General features: G+C 46.9%; 1 non-coding gene across 1 annotated transcript; it reads left to right on the plus strand.

Annotated features, from left to right (window-relative positions):
* Positions 1-7775: 7775 nt before the first annotated feature.
* Positions 7776-7847, plus strand: TRNAA-UGC (transfer RNA alanine (anticodon UGC)). Its single transcript has one exon. It is a non-coding gene; the product is annotated as a tRNA-Ala (tRNA).
* Positions 7848-15016: the final 7169 nt, after the last annotated feature.

Here is a 15016-nt window from a genome sequence, read left to right on the forward strand (position 1 = left end):
TCTCATCTATGAAGCTCCCTAGATTATTTAGGGCCCATCTCCATCGAATAGTAGAATCACAGAGTTGGAAGGGGCCATATAGGCCATAATGCAACCCCCTGCTTAATACAGGATCATCCTAGAGCACCCCCGACAACTGTTTGTTCAGCCTCTGCTTAAAGACTGCCAGTGAGGGGAAACTCACCATGTCCCTAGGTAGCTGATTCCACTGTCTCCAGGTAGCCCTGCTAGATCAGACCAATGCTCCATCTAGGCCAGCATTCTTTCCCATGCAGTGGCCAGCCAGGTGACCCCAGAGGACCTACAAGTGGGGCACAGAGGCTAAGCCCTCCCTTATTGTTGCCATTCAGCATCTGGCATTTGGAGGTATACTGCCTCTGGACATGGGAGCTCCACTTTAGTCATCATGGCAAACAGCCTTCATGAATTTGTCTAACCCCCTTTTAAAGCCATCTACATTGATGGCCCTCACTATGTCCAGAGGCAGTGAATTCCATATCCTTACCCATACTTTGGGTAAAGAAGTACTTCCTTTTGTCCATCCTGAATTCTCTCACCAGTCATCTTCATTGAGACTCCCTAGGGTAGCCTACCCCCAAGTGGTGGCTGGAGATCTCCCGCTATTACAACTGATCTCCAGGCAATAGAAATCAGTTCCCCTGGAGAAAATGGTTGCTTTGGCAATTGGACTCAATGGCATTGAAGTCTCTCCCCTCCCCAAACTCCACCCTCCTCAGACTCCACCCCCAAAATCTTCAGGTGTTTCCAAACTTGGAGCTGGCAACCGTAGGTCCCCCTAAGTTCTAGTATTATTCTCCCTCTAGTGAGAGGGAGAAAATTTCTAACTACTTCCTCAATTTCTTTCCTAGCCTACTTCACAGGCTTGTTGTGAGGATACAACCGACAGAGAGCATACAGGCTATCCTGATCTCCTTGGAGGACATCTGAGACTAAAGAAAATCCCATCAATGAGATATCAGCCCTTGCAGTACATTCCACAGCTCAAGCCTCCTCTACCACTTGCAGCAGCATTCAAATACTAACAATGGCTAACCTTTTATGTGCATACATTTATAAAGCCGCCAGACCCTTTATGGAAAAACCCCACTGCATACAGTGAGATTACTCTGGAGCAGCTCCAGCAGAAATGACAGAAGAAATTTGGCCTTCTGCCTGTTGACTCAGTTTGTTTAAAAATAATAACCTCTTTAAAAAAAACATCTCCAGCTTGGCAGCGAACCACAGCGTGCTACAGGAAGAAGCAGGCTCATTTCTGCTGAGGCATACATAGCACTGGGAGATTCTGTACTCTCATTTCATTCATCCATCCTTTTCAGTAGCACCTGACACTCAAGAGTTCACAAGAGAGAGTCAACGGGTGGCCTGATGAGAATGAGAGCAAGATGGGGGGGGGCGTAGCTCAGTGGTAGGGCATCTGCTTGGCATGCAGAAGGTCCCAGGTTCAATCCCTGGCATCACCAGTTAAAGGGACTAGGCAAGTAGGTGATGTGAAAGACCCCTACCTGAGACCCTGGAGAGCTGCTGCCAGTTTGAGTAGAAAATACTGACTTTGATGGACCAAGGGTCTGCTACAGTATAAGGCAGCTTCGTGTGTTCATGAAAGGGTCCTCTATGGTGCTCAGGTACCAGGGTGTCACCCAAAGTTTCAGGCTGTATTTGTCCTTCTTAATATCTCTTACCCCTAACTAAAAATATCAGGGTGACATGACAAAATCAAGGGTGCAAGCTATTTTCTGCTTAGCTTTCATAACTCATCCCACCACTATGCAGTTTCAGAACATAAGAAGAGCCCATTTGGATCAACCAAAGGCCGATCAAGTCCAGTATTTTCTTGCCTATAATGGCGACCCAGAGGCTCCTTGGAAGCCTGGAAACAGGGCATGAAGGCAACCATCCTCCTCTGCTGTTTCCCCAACCAAAGCTTGTGCCTAGAGGTACACTGCCCCAGAACCTGGAGGTTCTGTTTAGCCATCATGACCAATTGCCATCAACGTTCCTAACCTCTATGAATGTGGCTAATCCTCTTTCAACGCCGTCTGGTCCCACACCCAGGTTCTTCTCTTACTGCACCCAGGTCCCATCCCCTGCCCCCACCAGGCACCGGTACTCTGTCCTACTTTACCAACTCCACCCCTGAGCCACGCCAAGTTCCAGTTCTGGAAGTGAGGCAGGCTGAGTGGAAAATGCTCACACATGAAGCAACAATGCACAGAGAGGGAAGGGGGAAAAGCAGGGCTTACCTCCCCTTGCCCAAGCGCTCCATTTTTGTTTTTAAAAATTAGGCATCCTCTTTCCCCACATTACACACATGAATGGATAAGATCATAAGAAAAGCCCTGCTGGATCAGACCAAGGTCCATCAAGTCCAGCAGTTTGTTCACACAGTGGCCAACCAGGTGCCTCTAGGAAGCCCACAAACAAGACAACTGCAGCAGCATCGTCCTACCTGTGTTCCAAAGCACCTCATATAATGGGCATGCTCCTCTGATCCTGGAGGGAATAGGTATGCATCATGGCTAGTATTCATTTTGACTAGTAGCCACGGATAGCCCTCTCCTCCATGAACATGTCCGCTCCCCTCTTAAAGCCTTCCAGGTTGGCAGCCATCACCACATCCTGGGGCAGGGAGTTCCACAATTGAACTATGCATTGTGTGAAGAAAATAGATGCATGAGTAACATCCATGGAACTATCCAACCCAATCATGAGGTATCAGTCACTGCAATGGACCTAGAAAAGTGTAACTCTGCTTAGAGAGCCAGTGTGGTGTAGTGATTAAGAGCAGTGGTTTGGAGTGGTGGACTCTGATCTGGAGAACCGGGTTTGATTCCCCACTCCTCCACATGAGCGGCGGAGGCTAATCTGGTGAACTGGGTTGGTTTCCCTGCTCCTACGCATAAGGCCAGCTGGGTGACCTTGGGCTAGTCACACACTCTCAGCCCCACCTACCTCGCAGGGTGTCTGTTGTGGGGAGGGGAAGGTGACTGTAAGCCGGTTTGATTCTTCCTTAAGTGGTAGAGAAATTCGGCGAATAAAAACCAACTCCTCATCTTCTTAGGACTGCACTGTAAATTCAGGCATGGCCCCAAACAGAGTTTAGATCCCAACCATGGCTTGAGCTTCCACACTCATGTGAAAGCCATGAGCTGCACATCGGCTTTCTGCTCAGCACGCCCATCTCTACGACTGCAGAAAGCTGCAGAGGCACAATAAACCGCTGTAATTGTAGTCTGGCAGTAGACATCCTAGCAAATTCTAGTTAAACTGAATACATGGATCTGCCTTGTACTGAGGATCAGCATGGCGATGACCCCAGTTGGCCGGTTTACACACCAGTATGAAAAGGCAAATATCCATATTGTGACCGAGGAAAGGGTCGCTTCTGTACAGGAAAGGGGCACAGGACGAATTAAATTCTCCTCACCTAACTGGGTCTCCCCAAGGGGAGTTCCAATCTCCCTTGGTGGTCCAAACACAGAATTCCAGTGTCACGGGTCCCAAGCTGGTTCATCTAGCGCTGCATTGTCTTTTCTCATAATATTCCATTGTCTGGTCTCTTTTGTTCCTTGTGATTCTTCATCTTTGGAGATGCCAGGGATTGTGCATCAAGCACGCACTTTACCACCAAGCTATACCCCCTCCCATGTTCCTTACCCATGGTTTGGCATGAGCCTGCCACCCTATATAATTCATATGGTTCAGGAAAACACACTCTTGGGTCCCTGGAAATTATAAAGATTCCCAAGGATATTGAAATTTGCCTTTCATTGCTCTAGGCAGCGAGTATTCACCCCTCCCAAGGGAGGTAGGGGTACGTTTCCAGTTGGATCCCTCTCAACAAAGGGTCTAGGATGTTAAGATTTTCCAGCCCTGTTCCTAGAAAATAAGGGTCATTATTTTGGTAGAGATGGAAGCGGATAAGTTTGGATGGCACTTTATACAGATGATCATTGATCAGGAGTCATACCCTACCATTCCATTCAGCTGAATGTGTTGCTTACCGCTGGCACAAGGAGCCTTCTTGGGAGGGGCCGTGGCTTAGTGGTATAGCATCTGCTTATTATGCAGAAGGTCCCAGGTTCAATCCCCAGCATCTCCAGTTAAAGGAACCAGGCAAGTAGGTGATGTGAAAGACCTCTGCCTGAGACCCTGGAGAGCCACTGCCAGTCAGAGTAGGAAGTACTGACTTCATGGGACCAAGAGTCTGATTCAGTATAAGGCAGCTTCATGTGTTCATGTGTTCCTCCAATGCAAGAGCCTGTTCCACCATTAGCTGAGCAAAGTGGTAAGATGTTTTTAGTACTCGTTTTTATAACCTTGGGCTTTTAAGGTGAACACATGAACCTGCCTTATACTGAATCAGACCCTCGGTCCATCAAAGTCAGTATCGTCTTCTCAGACCGGCAGCAGCTCTCCAGGGTCTCAGGCAGAGGTCTTTCACATCACCTTCTCGCCTAGTCCCTTTAACTGGAGGTGCCGGGGATTGAACCTGGGACCTTCTGCATGCCAAGCAGAGGCTCTACCACTGTCTACGGAGTCGTGATATATTTCTGGGGTGTCTAGACATGGCAGAATGCATGAAAATGATAAAAGGGGTGGTTTGTCAGATGGAGACCAGTGGAAACCCTATACCCTATGAAGGCACCTGCTCCCATACGTTCAGTTTGAGACCATTGTACCAGAGACAGAGCACAGATTTTACATGCAGAAGGTCCTGACTCAGTTTCTCCAGAATCGCTTTTTAAGAGAATCTCAGGTAGCAAGTAATGGAAAGAGTCAAGGAGGAAGCCTTTGAGAGTTTTGGACAAAAAAAAGGGTTGATGGACCACTGACCTGACTCAGTATAAGGCAGCTGCATACATTCATAAGGCCCGTGAGATCAACCAGGAACACCACATTCAGACAGTCAAGGCAGAAAACCTCTTAGGGCTCATCTCCTTTGGGAAGGGGCCCTGGCTCAGTGGCAAGAACATCTGCTCAGAAGGTCCCAGGGTCAGATAGTGGGTGATGTGAAAGAACTCTGAAAGTCTGGAAAGCTGCTGCCAGAGTAGACAATACTGACTTTGATAGACCAATCATCTGACTCAGTATAAGGCAGATTTACGTGTTCATGTATCCTCCCCACTCTCCAAAAGACCTCTCTAAGCCTCAACATCTTATACTTAAAGATCTGGTTAATCAGAAGATTGGAACAGTTAAAGAGCAAGATGTTTATATGACATATGTAACTTAGAGTAGTTCATCATTAAGTTAAATCTATTGTATGGCTTAAACGAGTGTTCTCTGATTATTTACGGATGTATTTATAATTATTTACAGATTTCCCTTGAAGAATGACTAGAGTGTATGTAATTGTTTGAAATTTTTAATAAAAAATATTTTTTTAAAAAAAAAATCTGAGTAATATATGTGCCCCCACTATTATGGCCTTTCCATCACTCACCAAATCTGAGGCATCAATCCAGAAAACCTCCCCCTCCCCAAAAAAAGTCTACTAGAGTCACTCCAAACTGGCTCTAGTAACTGTAGTAACTCTAATAACTGTCTCTAGTATGCCTTTTTGATTAATCCCCACTGACAACTCCTGAATCACTCTGGATTGACTCCCAACGAGGTCCGGTCTGCGTGACCCAAAGTGTCTTTTGAATCATGCACTCAGTAAACATATAGCGCAACCGCTTCAGCATGCGCCCGAATCAATGCGCCCTCACCCTTTGCAGCACCTGTATTAACTATCACTGTGGTTGGGCAGGGGTGGCACAGCAAGCCGGGAACATGTACTGAAACATCAGAACAGTTAGATTCGAGTCCAGCAGATTTTCGGGGTATAAAGTCAGAGCAGCCGTAACAGCCACGTGGTCACGTCAACAGGCGTACAAATTCACTCTGCGTACTCACAAGACGTTTGGCTGCATCTAGCCTCGTGCGAATCAGACCTTGCTGGTAATGCACCCTTTAACATTTCTGTCTTATGCTTGCGCTCTCTCACACACGAGCACAAACATGCCAGAAAGCGTCCGAGCCACTCCGAAGTTACTCCCACTTAGCACAGTCGTAGCACCGCAAGTCACTTTGGGGGCCATCCGGAATTACAAAGCGGAGCTCTTAATCTAAATTGACATGCACCGGCTGAGAATTACGACGACAAGCCCCTCTCGCAATGAGCACCCTTATTTAAGGACCGGGAGGGAGATGGGGGAAACCCACGGGATCTTCCACCGATTCAACAAAAGCCAGAGATGCCAACAGGCACAAGCAGCTGTCCCCAGATCGACAGGTGTTCATTGCATGGTGAATTTGAAAGGCAAAAAGATGGGGGGGAAGGGGGCCCTTGTCAAACAGGACAGTTATTTGGCAACCCATCCACAACGTAGAGGGGGATGTTCCCAAACCCGCCGGGTCTCTGCTGAAAACAACAAAGGCGATGTTTGCCGGCTCACCTGCTGCTGTGGTCACTTGGATGACAAGAGGCAAAGTGAGAAAAGTTAAGCCCAGACCTGACGTCTTCATTGTGCCTGGAAGATGCTGGCAAGAGAGAGACGCGAGCCGAGAGCGGTACAGAGAGACCCAGGCAGCCAGCCGTGTCCTCGCCTTTTCTGTGCCACATTAAAGGGGGAGAGGAGGGAGAGACAGAAGCTTTGAGCCACCTTTAAGCAGCCTCTCTCGGTCCCCCAGTCGCAGGGCAGCAACTCCGGCTGGAGGAGGCTCTTCCACCAGCCACCGCTGTCAAGACAGCCAAAGAAATCTGGAGCCCCAGCCTGTGCACTGGCTGCTGTTAAATATTCATCGCAAGGAGACCGGGGCTGAGGTTTTAACTCCTTGCCTCCTGAGGAAGAAGAAGGGGGGGGGGAAGCAAGCTGAGAAAGTGGGGGGGGGAGGAAAGGGCCTGGACCCACAACTGTTGGCCTAGTCCAGAGGCTGAACTTTGATGCATGGCAGGCTGGTATCTCCAAGGAGGGTCTTTATGATGGGGATGACAGCATAGGTCAGCAAGGAGACATCTCACAGCAAGGGGGTTGACCAGGATTCGCCACACTCTTTCAGAAGAAGCCAGGGTTGCACTTAGCAGTGTTCTGCTGCATTATAGGGATGTGCCCCCACATGGTTTATTACTGCTTCATGGGTTTATTTTACCCTGCATTGCTACCCTGCATTGCATACCCCTTCTGAATTCCAATTTAACTTCTAAATTAATTTCAGAATTAGAGCTTGCACACATCTTTCCAGCCCTTTGCGTCTTTTTTTGTCCACTGTTTGTGATTTTGATGTGCGTGGATAAAACATTGCCAAAAAGCAATCTGGACTTAACAGTGTGCCCCAAGTTTCTTTTTGTGTGGTGTTTTACTGGGATGTATGCATGCACTCCTGCACAGAGGGAATGTAGGGGAAGGGAAGACCCACATTTGGAATAAGAACTATCAGCGGCAAGAATAGACAACTCTGGGTACCAGCATAAGGAGGTTCACAAGTTCCGCTTTTAGCCTCCAGTGTTCCTGGGTCATTGTGTGGTGATGGAAAATGCCCTCAGGTCACACCTGACTTCTGGTGACCCCAGAGGGTTTTCAAGGCAAGAGATGTTCAGAGGTGGTTTGCCATTGCCTTCCTCCGCCTGGACTGAGAGAGTTCTGAGAGAACTGCGACTGGCCCAAGGTTACCTGCAGGCTTCATGTGGAGGAGTGGGGAATCAAACCCAGTTCTACAGATTAGAATCTGTCTCTCTTAACCACTACATCATGCTGGCTCTTTGTGGTCAAGGGGATGTAGCTCAGTGGTAGAGCACATGCTTTGCATGTATGAAGCCCTGGGTTCAATCCCCAGCATCTCCACATTTTACGGGAGGGGCTGTGGCTCAGTGGTAGAGCCCCTGCTTGGCCTGCAGAAAGTCCCCAGTTCAGTCCCCGGCATCTCCAGTTAAAAGGAGCAGGGAGTGGGCAATTTGAAAGACCTCCACCTGAAACTGAAGAAGTGAGCTGTGACTCATGAAAGCTCATACGCTGCCAGAAATTTTAGGGGAGGGGCTGTGGCTCAGTGGTAGAGCATCTGCCTGGCATGCAGAAGGTCCCATGTTCAATCCCCAGCATCTCCAGTTAAACGGACTAGGCAAGTAGGTGATGAGAAAGACCTCTGCCTGAGACCCTGGAGAGCCGCTGCCGGTCTGAGCAGACAATGCTGACTATGATGGACCAAGGGTCTGATTCAGTAGAAAGGCAGCTTCATGTGTCATCATGAGTAAGGGGAATACATTTCTCCCTTTTCAAATTCCCCGCCTGATTAATGGTTCAAACCCAAGAAAGAGCTACTTCACCAAAGTAATGAGCTATTCAGACTTGTTTGGCTGGCTGGCAGCACAGAGAGTGCAAGGCTTTCATACACAACCTATGTAAGACTGCGGGTGGGGGTTTATTGGAAACGACTCTTTGAAGCACCGGGGGCAGATTCAAGCAGCAAGAAGTTAAGCTTCAAGAATTTTAGGATTCAAGAAAGAGGCGAGATTGGAGCTTTCCTGACTGGCAGCTCAGGGGATATTTGTGAGCCCTGACTTGGATAGCCCCAGGCTAGCCTGATCTCATCAGATCTCGGAAGCTAAGCAGGGTCAGCCCTGGCAAGTATTTGGATGGGAGTCCTCCAAGGAATACCAGGGTCGTGATGCAGAGGCAGGCAATGGTAAACCACCTCTGAAGGTCTCTTGCCTTGGAAACCCTACAGGATCACTTTCAACTATGGGATCAAGTCAACTGTGACTTTATGGCGCTGTCCACCACCACAGAGAGGGTCCCATGATATAGAACCAAATGAAGTTAGGTGAGCAATCCCCACAACCTCTCCATTCATTTACCTTTCAGAGGATTGCCCTTGGTTTTAATGAACCAGGGTGTATAGAGCCCTTTCCTGGTGTAGTGGTTAAGAGCGGTGGTTTGGAGCGGTGGGGTCTGATCTGAAGAACTGGGTTTGATTCCCTGCTCATCCACATGAGCGGCGGAGGCCAATCTGGTGCCCTGGATTTGTTTCCCCACTGCTACACATGAAGCCAGCTGGATGACCTTGGGCTAGTCGGTTCTCTTACCCCCACCTACCTCACAGGGTGTCTGTTGTGGGGTGGGGAAGAGAAGGTGATTATAAGCTAGTTTGATTCTTCCTTCAGTGTTAGAGAAAGTCAGCATATAAAAACCAACTCTTCTTCTTCATCATCTTTGATGAAAAGACCCCAGGGAAGGACCTTTTAGCATTAATGTGATAATTTGGAACATGTTTGCAGCTGCCGGTTTTATCACCATCTCTAATGGCACAGCCCTTTCCCTAATTACCATTCCTGAGCAAAACAAAACCTTTTCCTTCTTGCTAAAGAGCGAGGACGGGCTCAAGAACCCCGGGATTATTTCCTTGTCCTGCCCAATCTGTCAGTTATCTCTTTCTCAAGATAACAATCCACGAACGTTACTGCATTGGCAGTTAAGCTGTCCCTGGATAAGAGAGTTAAAATCTGCACTCAGTAACAAAGTCAAGTCAAATTAAAGTCGATTCTACAAATAAGGTTGCAACTTAAAGCTTATTTACTTCAACCACCCTGTCTGTCCACCGCCTTTTTAGCTGGCTCCTAGAAACTCAGGGCAGTATGTGTGGTTCTCTTTCCTACCTTGTCTTCACAATAACCCTGTGAAGTAGGTTATACTGAGAGAGACTGGTTGTTCAACGATCATCCAGTATGCTTCATAGACAGGGTTGCCAACCTCCAAGTGGTGGCTGGAGATCTCCTGGGATTACAACTGATTTCCAGGCCACAGAGATCAGTTCCCCTGGAATAAAATGGCCACTTTGGAAGGTGGACTCTATGGCATTATATCCCATTGAAGTCCCTTCCCTCTCCAAACCCCACCTCCTCAGGCTCCACCCCTAAAGGAGGAGCCAGCCAATGTGGTGTAGTGGTTAAGAGCAGTGGTTTGGAGCGGTGGACTCTGATCTAGAGAATTGGGTTTGATTCCCCACTCCCGACTCCTCCACATGAGTGTTGGATGCTAATCTGGTGAACTGGATTTGTTTCCCCACTCCTACACATGAAGCCAACTGGGTGACCTTGGGCAAGTCACAGCTCTCTCAGCCCCACCTACCTCACAGGGTGTCTGTTGTGGGGAGGGGAAGGGAAGGTGATTGTAAGCCGGTTTGATTCTTCTTTAAGTGGTAGAGAAAGTCGGCATATAAAAACCAATTATTATTATTATTCCTTCTTCTTCTTCCTCTTCTTCTTCTTCTATCTCCAGGTATTTCCCACCTCGGAACTGGCAACCCTTTTGCAAGTGCTAGGAGGGGCAGCAAGCAAGCAAGTGACATGTGGGCAGGCAGCGGGGTAGAAGCACAAGGTCAGGTGAGGAGTACAAGCAGAGGTGCTCGATGTCAAGCAGAAGAGGGGCGGGGGAAGTGAGCGGTCTCTTCTCGGACCCAACAAAACCTGGAACTGAACCCAAAAGTTTCTGATTTCAGTTTTAGTTCCTTGGCCATTTCTTAAGCTGCGGCTCAGTTCCTTACCTAGTTTTCCAAGTCGACATGGAGAGGAGATGAGCTGTGGCTTGGGGCTAGAGCACCTGTTTTGCATGCAGAAGGTCACAGGTTCAGTCCTCGGCATCTCTTGTTAAAAGGTTCTCAGTGAGCAGATGATGAAAAAGGACCTTTCTAATTAGGGCTGCCAGATCCCTCTTCGCCACTGGTGGGAGGTTTTTGGGGTGGAGCCTGAGGAGGGCAGGGGAGAGACTTCAATGCCATAGAGTCCAATTGCCAAAGTCGCCATTTTGTCCAGGTGAACGGTTCTCTATCGGCTGGAGATCAGTTGTAATAGCAGGAGATCTCCAGCCTGCATTCTGCACCTTTACTGTCCCAGAATGTCACTTGGCTGATCTGTGTTTTATTCCTTCTTATGTATGTATGTGCCGTCAAGTTGCAACTGACTTATGGTGACCCCAGCAAGGGGCTTTCAAAGCAAGTGAGAAGCAGAGATGGTTTACCATTGCTTTCTTCTGCGGAGTCTTCCTTGGTGGCCTCCCATCCAAGTATCGACCCATCATAGCATATAAGATCTGATGAGATTGGGCTATGTCATGTTGCCTGCATTCCTTCCTAATTGTGGTTTAACTAGGACTCCATTCCTAATTGTGAAGAACTTGTGTAATTCAACAAGAACTTGAATTAGAGTATGCACACTTCACTGAAACTTTCAGTAATCCTCCAGTGTGGTGTAGTGGTTAAGAGCAGTGGAATCTAATCTGAGGAACTGGGTTTGATTCCCCACTCTACCTAGGGTTGCCAACCTCCAGGTACTAGCTGGAGATCTCCTGCTATTACAACTGATCTCCAGCCGATAGAGATCAGTTCACCTGGAGAAAACATCTGCTCTGGCAATTGGACTCTATGGCATTGAAATCCCTCCCCTCCCCAAACTCCGCCCCAAAAAACTCCAGGTATTTCACAACCCGGAGCTGGCAGCCCTTCCACCTGAAGCCTGCTGGGTGACCTTGGGCTAGTTTCAGTTCTCTACAAACTCTCTCAGCCCCACCTACCTCACAAGGTGCTTGTTGTGGGGGAGGGGGAAGGGAAGGCAGTTGTAAGCCACTTGGACTCCTTTCGGTAAAGAAAAGCAGGGTATAAAAACCAACTCTTCTTCTTCAGCATTTTGTTTGTATCTTCTGTCTTTCTATTGCGCACATCTACATTGATTAAAAGTACTGCCTTCCAAAAACAGCCTTTTGACCACACCAATGATTGCATTGATATTCTTCAATGTGCAGTGTTTTATTGATGTACACATGCGCTCCAGTGCATTGGAAACATACCATGCAAAAAGAATCTTGATATGACTGTACATAAATCTAATCAAGAGACAGGAAAGTCCAGAAGGTAAATGATTCCAGTTGGGCAAAAGCCAACCACATGAGGATCTTACCTAGACTTAGGGTTGCCATCTTCCAGGTATTAGCTAAAGACAACAAGTACCTACACTGAAATAGCAAAGACTTAAAACGTGAACAGCGTGCAAGGCTCTCTTAGAAAATACATAAATGAAATACAAACTCATAAGTTATATCTCAATTGTTATCTAGTTTTCAACCAAAGTGTTCTATATGCACACACAACAACCCTAGTCTAACCTAAATAATTGTTCATGAAAATGACAAAGAACCAAACAATATAGTTGATAGGTTCTTGTAGGTTATCCGGGCAGTGTGATTGTGGTCTTGGTAAAATACCAAGACCACGGTCACACAGCCCGGATAACCTACAAGAACCAATGAACTCTGACCGTGAAAGCCCTCGACAATAATATAGTTGATAATGTCTCAAATTTACATCAACTCATATAAATGTCCCAGAGGGTTTCTGAAGTCAATTTCTGTCGTGCTGCATACAGCAGCAATCAATCAAAGCGACCAGACGGTGCAGATAAGGTCCGGGGAAGATCTTCAAAGCGGCAACAGCCTAAGATACGTGATCTCCCGGGCTGGAGATGGCAAGGGACGTGGCATCAATACACCCACGTTTCAGACTTTCTTCAGCCTGCCACAAATGAGTTATTTCTTCCGTAGAAGTTTTACTTGCAGCACATAGCCGCCCAAAAAACCTCCCACTGGTGGCAAAGAGGGACCTAGCAACCCTACCTAGACTGGACTTTTGTAATGTTTCATAAATATATTTGTGCATAATAATTATAATATACAGGAGGGAAGATACAGAGGAACTGAAGGTACGATAGCTGTGACAAATTGCAGATAAATGGTGCGCTGTCCAAAAAATATGGTTTTTTTTTGGGGGGGGGGGACCAGCATAATGGTGATTCCTAATGCATCAGTTCTATTTTGGAAACAAGACCTGTAATTTGGAACTATTCCTTGGCTCCACCATCAACCAAAAGGGAGACTGCAGCCAAGAAATCAGAAGGAGATTGAGACTGGGAAGGGCAGCCATGAAGGAGCTAGAAAAGATTTTAAAGTGTAAGGATGTGTCACTGGCCACCAAGACTAGATTAATTCATGCCTTCGTATTCCCTATTACTATGTATGGGTGTGAAAGCTGGACAGTGAAGAAAGCTGATAGGAAGAAAGTAGATTCCTTTGAAATGTGGTGTTGGAGGAGAGGGCTACGGATACCGTGGACTGCCCAAAAAACAAATCATTGGGTTATAGATCAAATCAAGCCTGAACTGACCCTAGAAGCTAAAATGACTAAACTGAGGCTGTCGTATTTTGGCCATGTCATGAGACGACAAGAGTCACTGGAAAAGGACTTCCGGTGGTGTGCTGGGATGAGTACGACGTTCTCTCAGGCTGTCCTGAGAGAAATCCAAGTTTGCGCTAATTTAGGGGTGATATATGCACCCCAATCCGACCCTTGCAAGTGGGTCGGACAGCAGGAATTCCCTGCAGCCCGCAAACGCAGTTTGACCTCCCAAAGACTCTGAGGGAGCTTTTATAAGTCCCCCAGAGCTCTGGACGCCGGTCCTGCGAGGGCAATTAGGGAAAGGAATCGCCAAAACGCAGCTTTGGCACAAGGCTCTACCCTCCACCACCTTAACACCAACACAAGGACTATTTTAAGAAAAGAACCTCACCTCTCGATGCCCAAGTGAGTACAAAGAACCCTTCGTTTTTTACTGGCATCACCGTATAACTGGGGGGTAGATGAAGATATTCCCAGTGCCCCTGCTCCTCCCTTATCTCAATCGGGAAAGTTTGATTCGTAAATTCCATCAGGATTAGCGGCAGGAGCCTTATCAGACAGATCAGCTTAAATCAAAACAAAGAGTTGGAAGGACGCTTAGATGATGGACTAAAATTTCCACCAATGAGAAGCAACTTCGAGGGAAGGGGAGGGTGAATTTCTTCCTGATTTTCTGGTGAAAAAGAGTTTCCTGCCACGTTAGCAGCAAGGGATTCATCAGACCGGAAGCCCCTCTATACCACCCTCTCTATCATCTGAGTCACAACAACAGGAAGCAAGCTGGAGGACCGGATACGCGTCGCACTTGAGTTACACAGAAATAGTTCCTAAAGGAAACAACCATCGAGATGAGGCGGTAGAAGGTCCACGGCAAATACAACTTCCGGAATACTTCCTGGTAGACCCGACCTAGAGCGTCCAATAAAACTCGTTGGTATTTCAAAACTTTATTAAGCTGTTTTAAAGCCAAATTTAGCTCTTTTCAACCCGAAAAAATTATCAAGCTGATCATTGAACTACCTTCTATTAACTACCACCTGGAGGGCCCTGTCTGAAGACATGACTTTTACCAGTCTTATTCCAATGTAAATGTCTGGAACTCGACCCCGTTCTGGCTCATTGCATAGCCCTGCCTATACTAAATTGAAGGACTCAGTACAAGTCTTAGCCATGGATAAGAAATTACAAGATATGCTAGCCAAACAAACAGAGGCAACAAATAAGCAGCTTGAACAGATGTCTACACAGATGTCTACACAGATGGCACAGTTAACTTCTATGATGACAAACCTAGGTCAAGCATCTCAAGCTATTGATCACAAATTGGGTGTGATAACAGGAGATCTTAAAGAAGTAAAAACCCAAATGAGCATTATGCAGTCAGATATGCAAACAATGGACTTATCAATAAAGAAAGTGATGGAAGAGCATAAGGATACAAAGAAAAAATTAGTAAGCCAAGAAAAACAGATTGAAACAATACAATTAAATCAGATAACTGTAAAAGATCAAATAGCAATGATGGAGATGAGAGTGAGAGAGACCAACCTTCGTCTGCGCAACCTTCCAGATATGATGGGAGACAACAAAGAAACTGTAATCCCAAATCTGGCTTACCTGTTTCAGATGGATCAACAAGAATTGAACCAAGCTATTAACAGAGTATACAGAATACCATTACCTGCTAGAATGAAAAGATCTAAGCCAAGAGACTTGATGATAGTGTTCTATGACACTAGGATTAAGGATAAGATCATGAAGATGCATTATGACAACCCGGTGTCAGCAGGAGACA

The sequence above is a fragment of the Euleptes europaea genome, chromosome 13, assembly GCF_029931775.1.
Source record: "Euleptes europaea isolate rEulEur1 chromosome 13, rEulEur1.hap1, whole genome shotgun sequence".
In the NCBI taxonomy this organism is placed as follows: domain Eukaryota; kingdom Metazoa; phylum Chordata; class Lepidosauria; order Squamata; family Sphaerodactylidae; genus Euleptes; species Euleptes europaea.